Source organism: Medicago sativa, chromosome 5 (genome assembly GCF_051527215.1).
Source record: "Medicago sativa cultivar Bolivia chromosome 5, Bolivia_mono, whole genome shotgun sequence".
Classification (NCBI taxonomy): domain Eukaryota; kingdom Viridiplantae; phylum Streptophyta; class Magnoliopsida; order Fabales; family Fabaceae; genus Medicago; species Medicago sativa.
Window position 1 is genome coordinate 60,599,323 of NC_140753.1, and position 6,000 is coordinate 60,605,322.

Consider the following 6,000-nt stretch of genomic DNA (forward strand, 5'->3'; position numbering starts at 1 on the left):
TTGTAGCTGATCACATTTCAAGGTTGACAAACAATGAGGTAACCAAGAATGAACCGGAAGTTCGTGAAGAATTTCCCGACGAAAGGTTGCTTACAATCAATGTGAGACCGTGGTTTGCCGACATGGTGAACTACAAAGCAACCGGGTTCATTTTGGAAGATTTTGAATGGCAACAACGTAAGAAGTTCCTCCATGATGCTAACCACTATGTGTGGGATGAGCCTTACTTGTTCAAAATTGGAGCGGACAATCTCTTGCGTAGGTGTGTGGATGATGAAGAGGCAAAGAAGATCCTATGGCAATGTCATAATTCGCCCTATGGAGGTCACTTCAATGGGGAGAGAACAGCCGCAAAGGTACTTCAATCCGGGTTCTATTGGCCAACTCTATTCAAAGATGCCAATTTACATTGGCATCATTGTGATGAATGCCAAAGAACCGGATCAATGTCAAAGAGAAATGAGATGCCTCTACAACTCATCGTTGAAGTGGAAGTATTTGATTGTTGGGGTATAGATTTTGTTGGCCCCTTTCCTTCTTCATATTCCAATGAGTACATCTTGGTCGCTGTTGATTATGTTTCAAAGTGGGTGGAAGCCGTTGCATCGCCTAAAGCCGATAGCAAGACGGTAGTGAAGTTCCTAAAGAAGAATATTTTCACCCAGTTTGGCACACCAAGAGTTCTTGTTAGTGATGGAGGGTCACACTTTTGCAACACACAACTTGCCAAGGCCCTAGATCATTATGGAGTCAAGCACAAAGTAGCATCACCGTATCATCCGCAAATGAATGGACAGGCCGAAGTTTCTAACCGGGAGGTCAAACGAATACTTGAGAAGACGGTCTCTACATCTCGGAAGGATTGGTCGGCTAAACTTGATGAAGCTTTGTGGGCATATAGGACTGCATACAAATCTCCTATAGGCCTCACTCCTTTCCAAATGGTTTATGGCAAATCTTGTCACTTACCGGTCGAGCTCGAACATAAAGCATTTTGGGCATTGAAGTTCCTAAACTTTGATCATGAGAAGGCCGGTGAAAGAAGAAAAGTTCAAATGCATGAGCTTGAAGAATTGAGAAATCAAGCTTATGAATCTTCAAAGCTCTACAAAGAAAGGACCAAGAAGTATCATGACAAGAAGATCATTCTGAGACAATTCATGTCGGGGCAAATGGTGTTACTTTTCAATTCAAGACTAAGACTGTTTCCGGGCAAATTGAAGTCTAAGTGGTCCGGACCTTTCATGGTTAAAGAGGTCAAACCATATGGAGCTGTTGAGCTTGAGGATCCAGTCACAAAAGCCAACTGGACGGTGAATGGGCAGAGACTTAAGCCCTACTTCGGTGGTGAAATTGATCGGTGTTTGTTGACAATTTCACTAATCGAACCATGATTTCTTCGAAATGCGTCGAGCTCATGACGTAAAACAAGCTCTTGCTGGGAGGCACACCCAGTTTTGTAAGTATGTTTATGTTTTATAGCATGTAGAATAATATCATGAGCATTGCAAAGCAAAGTAAGAAGCATATCTGGGTAAATCTCGCTTCAAGCGAAGTTCATCTCGCTTAAGCGAGATTGCTGCATTTTTGAACTTTTGGTTACGGGAGAAATCTCGCTTAAGCGAGTTAATCTCGCGCAAGCGAGATGAGTTTTTAATTCAAAAAGTGTAACGGTTTCCAAGGGGATTAACTCCCCTTAACCACTCCCCCATCCACTCATTTTTCCCTTTTACGTTTCCCAACTCCTCTTCTCTCCACTTTCTCTAAACTTCTTTTCTCTCACAAACACTAACCCTAAATCACCAAATCATTCCTCTTTGATTCAAGTCAAGCATTCATCATTAGCATACAATTACATCTTGCACTTGCATTATCTTTAATTGATTTAACAGGTTTGATTTCTCTCCTTCTATTTCATACTTTTCAATTTCCAAATTCATGCTTTATGAAAATTTAGAATGGCTAGGGTTAGATGTAGGTGTTTATGATTAGAGACTATTTCCTTAGGTTCATAACAATGAAAATGAATCAAAATCATCACTGTTTTTCTTCAACATTCAATTTTGTAAATTTTGACCCATTTTGGAATCTTTGGAAAATAAGGGTTTTGATTTAATGTTGAACACAAGTCTTGATTTTGGTTTCTTTTTATGAGTTGGTTTTGTGAGTAGAGGATTGAGGTTGAAGTTTGGTTGAAAATATTGTGGGTTTGGTTGAAAATTCTGGAAATGGGTTGATTTTCGCAGGTTCAGAAGAACCTCGCTTAAGCGAAGTTCTTAGTTACTTTTCTCGCTTAAGCGAGACTTCATATTTTTTGCCCAGATTTTCTTCAATATCTCGCTTCTGGTCTCGCTTAAGCGAGTTGCAAGCGAGATAGCCCAGTACCTTGTTGTTGTTTCTGACTTTTGTGTTAATCTAATTTGTGTACTTCCATTTGATTCCATACTGTGCTGATCAATTGTTGCTATACTGTATATGGTTTTTCTGGTTGTTTTGCAGATGGCCCCCAAAAATCAACAAACCAAGAAACGAAAAACCACTGCTTCCTCATCCGGTGTTGTAAACCGTCCTGCACCCTTACCTAGAAACCCGGACCGTACCATTTACACTTCCAACAAAACCTATGCCAGGTTTCTCGAGCTGAAAAAAGAGAAAACTTGGCATGACAAAATTTTCCGGATTAACCATGAGAGAAAGTGGGAGAAACTCCTTAACCCATACCCCAAAATAAACCTGGATCTCTTGAGAGAGTTCTATGCCAATTCTTTACCAGATTGTGATGCTAAGGAAATGCATGCTGCGTTTTCTTACACTACCATGGTGAGAGGAAAAACCATCCGCTTTGATAGGGATGCGATCAATGAGTATATAGGCAATCCTTACACCCTACCTGAGCCCGAGGACCCTGACACACCTGCCTTGTGTCCTTATGGGGAAAGAGAAGAGGCTGCTGATTGGAATCTTGGTAAGATTGAGAGGGAAATTTTGCTACCGGGAAAGACATACACGGAGTCCAAAGCGGGTAATCGCAATTTGGCAGCTTTCACTGATATGAGGCCAAAAGCTGGGATTATTTTTAAGTTTTTGGTTCATAATGTCTGGCCAAAGAGCCATGTCACCACAACTCCCAAGAAAGTGATGCCTCCTCTGATTTGGCATATTTGCAAAGGAAGGCCGGTGGATCTGGCTTCAATTATTTCAAGAGAGCTGAAGCATGTAGCTCTCAGTGGTGTAGCAGGCCCAGAGACCAGACTTGCTTTTCCGGGCTTTATTATGGGATTACTTAGGCATCATGAGGTGCCAGTCACCGAGCCTTTTTCAGAAGAGCTGGTTTCTCCCATTGATGACAAGTACATTCGGGGTTACATTTCCAGAGCACTATCTAAAGGTGCTGCTTCTTCTTCTCAAGTACCCCAACCTGAGGATGTACCCCCACCTGAGGACTTTCCAGAGCATGAAGATCCTCACCAGACTATGCCACCACCTCAGCAGCCCGGTACTTTTGATTTTTCTTCCTTGCAGGCTTGGATGGCTCAGCATGAGCAGAATGCGCAGAATAGAGCTTTCAGGCAAGAGTTGAGAGATAATCACATAATGGATCAGCAGGCTGCTATCTTCCGCAGCAACCAGGGCATCTACTCGCATCTTTACGATGCTCACATGGATCCCCGGTGTTTTATGTTCACTCCTGCACAGTACTATGATTCTTGCATGTGGCCTGGGGACAGGCCAACCTACCCAGGAGGGGGCAGTGGTGCAGCATTTGGTGGAGCAGCTGATGACCTTGCTAGGACAGCCAGTGTCCACATTGGTGGTGATGCAGTGAGGACTGCTAGTATGCATGGGACAGCTAGTGTGCATGGTGTTGATGATGATGCAGACAGGACAGCCAGTGTCCATCTATCTCATGATGATATGGATGACGATGCAGCACATTGACAGTATTTCTTGATTGTTTAGTGATGCTTAGTTTGCTTTGACTCTTTAGGTTGCTTTGACTCTTTAGTTTATGTTTTTATTTTATGCTGGAACAATTTATCGCTTTTGAACTTATACTTTTTGAGCACGGTTTTGGGTGTTCAATACATTGGTTTAATTTTAATTTCGTTTTGGGTTAAATAGCTTAGCTTGTTGTTTGGTTTTTAACTTATTGCTTTGGATGAAATTTTTTGCTTAATTTTGCTTGTGTTTCGTCAAAAGAAAAATTGCTCATGAACATCAAAGTTTAAAGTGCTCCATGGAGCCAATTATTGAGCAAAAGCAGGTGAGTGATAATGATATGAATTGTGAGAAAGCGCAATGCCAAGGTATTGGTTTCCTGTTGTTCTAGGTGTTACTATGAATGTGAAATTTGTACTTTGCGCAAAATATATATCATTTAATTCTTGTCATAAACATAAAATTTTTTGAACCACTTAGTACTTAACATAAATGTGAGGTAGCTTCAATCTGTTGTATATATGCTGGAGACCGATAATCACCGTCTAACTTGTTTTAGTTATGTTAAATCTGATAATTATTTTGAACTGTTTGAAAGCATGGAAAGGATCAAGGCACTTTTTGAATCGAGAGTAACCTACTTGACCACATAAAGCCTACCTGTGAGAAGAGCGAGTATCTGATACCCCAATCTGAGCCAAATGAATCAAGTCCTCAAACATGAACTGTCAATATTCATAAGCACAATGCTTGTTGAATTTGCCTGAAATTTTTCAAAAATCAAGTTCATGGTTGAATCTTATAGGACTTTGATAATTTTACTTTGTTGAACCCTTAACCTTTTTGTACTTTGTCCCTTGCCTTAGGATAGGGGAACATTCAATTAGAGTTTTGTTGTATTCAAGTTGGGGAGAAAAAGGAGGCATTATATGTTAAGTTCTGGTGAAGTTGTAAAATAACCTGACAACATTGAATCAAAGAAAAAGTTGTACATTTGAAAAAGAAAAGAAAAGAAAAGAAAAAGAAGAAAAAGAAAGAAAAAATCAAAAATAGAATAAGTTGTCAAGGTTATTGGTTTGATTGTTAATCATCAAAGGTTGTAATTTTTGGTAGGGAAGATTTTGAATTTCAAGTTGTATTACAAAGAATGTTCCTCTTTGATAGGCTTTCTGATCAATTGCCCCACATATGACATTTCTTTTGTAGCCCGGCCAAGTTATAACCCTTGCAAGACCTTTTGATCCATGCTTTTATGCTTTTTGAGACGATATTTGGATGAACACCTAACTTAAATAGAATGTTAGCATGATTGTTGGATGTGTGTTCATTACCTTACTCATTGTTATCTTGGTATTCCATTTACTTTTAAAGAAGTGTGTTAAGTGTGGTTCATAGATAGTTATGTTTATGCTTTGAAGTTTATGATGTGTATTTTGTGCTTAGGACTTGTTTCACATTTATAGCTGTGCTAGGAATAATGAAGAACTTCATGCTTGCGGTGCATTCACATTTGAATCACCACTTGAAAATTTTTATTTGATGTGAATTGTTTGGTACTGTGCTAGAAAGAAAGCTTGTCCAAAGCCTTGTGAGTTTCCTTTTGATTCTTTTGTTTGAGGACAAACAAAAAGCTAAGTTGGGGAGAGTTTGATAAGTGCTCAAAAGTAATATATTTCATGTGTTAAAAGAGGCATTTTTAGTGACTTGTTATGCAAGTTATCTATGGAAAAGCAATCAATTGTTGTAATTTTACCATTTATGCTTTATATGCCTAATTCTACCCAATTTATGCAGGAAATGACAAGCAAGGACCAAAACTCAAGTGTGTGAACCAAGCAAATCTCGCTTACGCGAGGTCATCTCGCTTAAGCGAGATTCCTCCAGGGAGAAGCTCAACTTTCGCTTGCATCTCGCTTCCAGGGTCGCTTGTGGATTTTAGAATCTCGCTTACGCGAGATCATCTCGCTTACGCGAGATTTCTCCAGGGAACAATTGTAAATTTCGCTCCCATCTCGCTTCCAAGTCGCTCAAGCAGGATTCAAAGGCGGTTTAAGTTTGAAG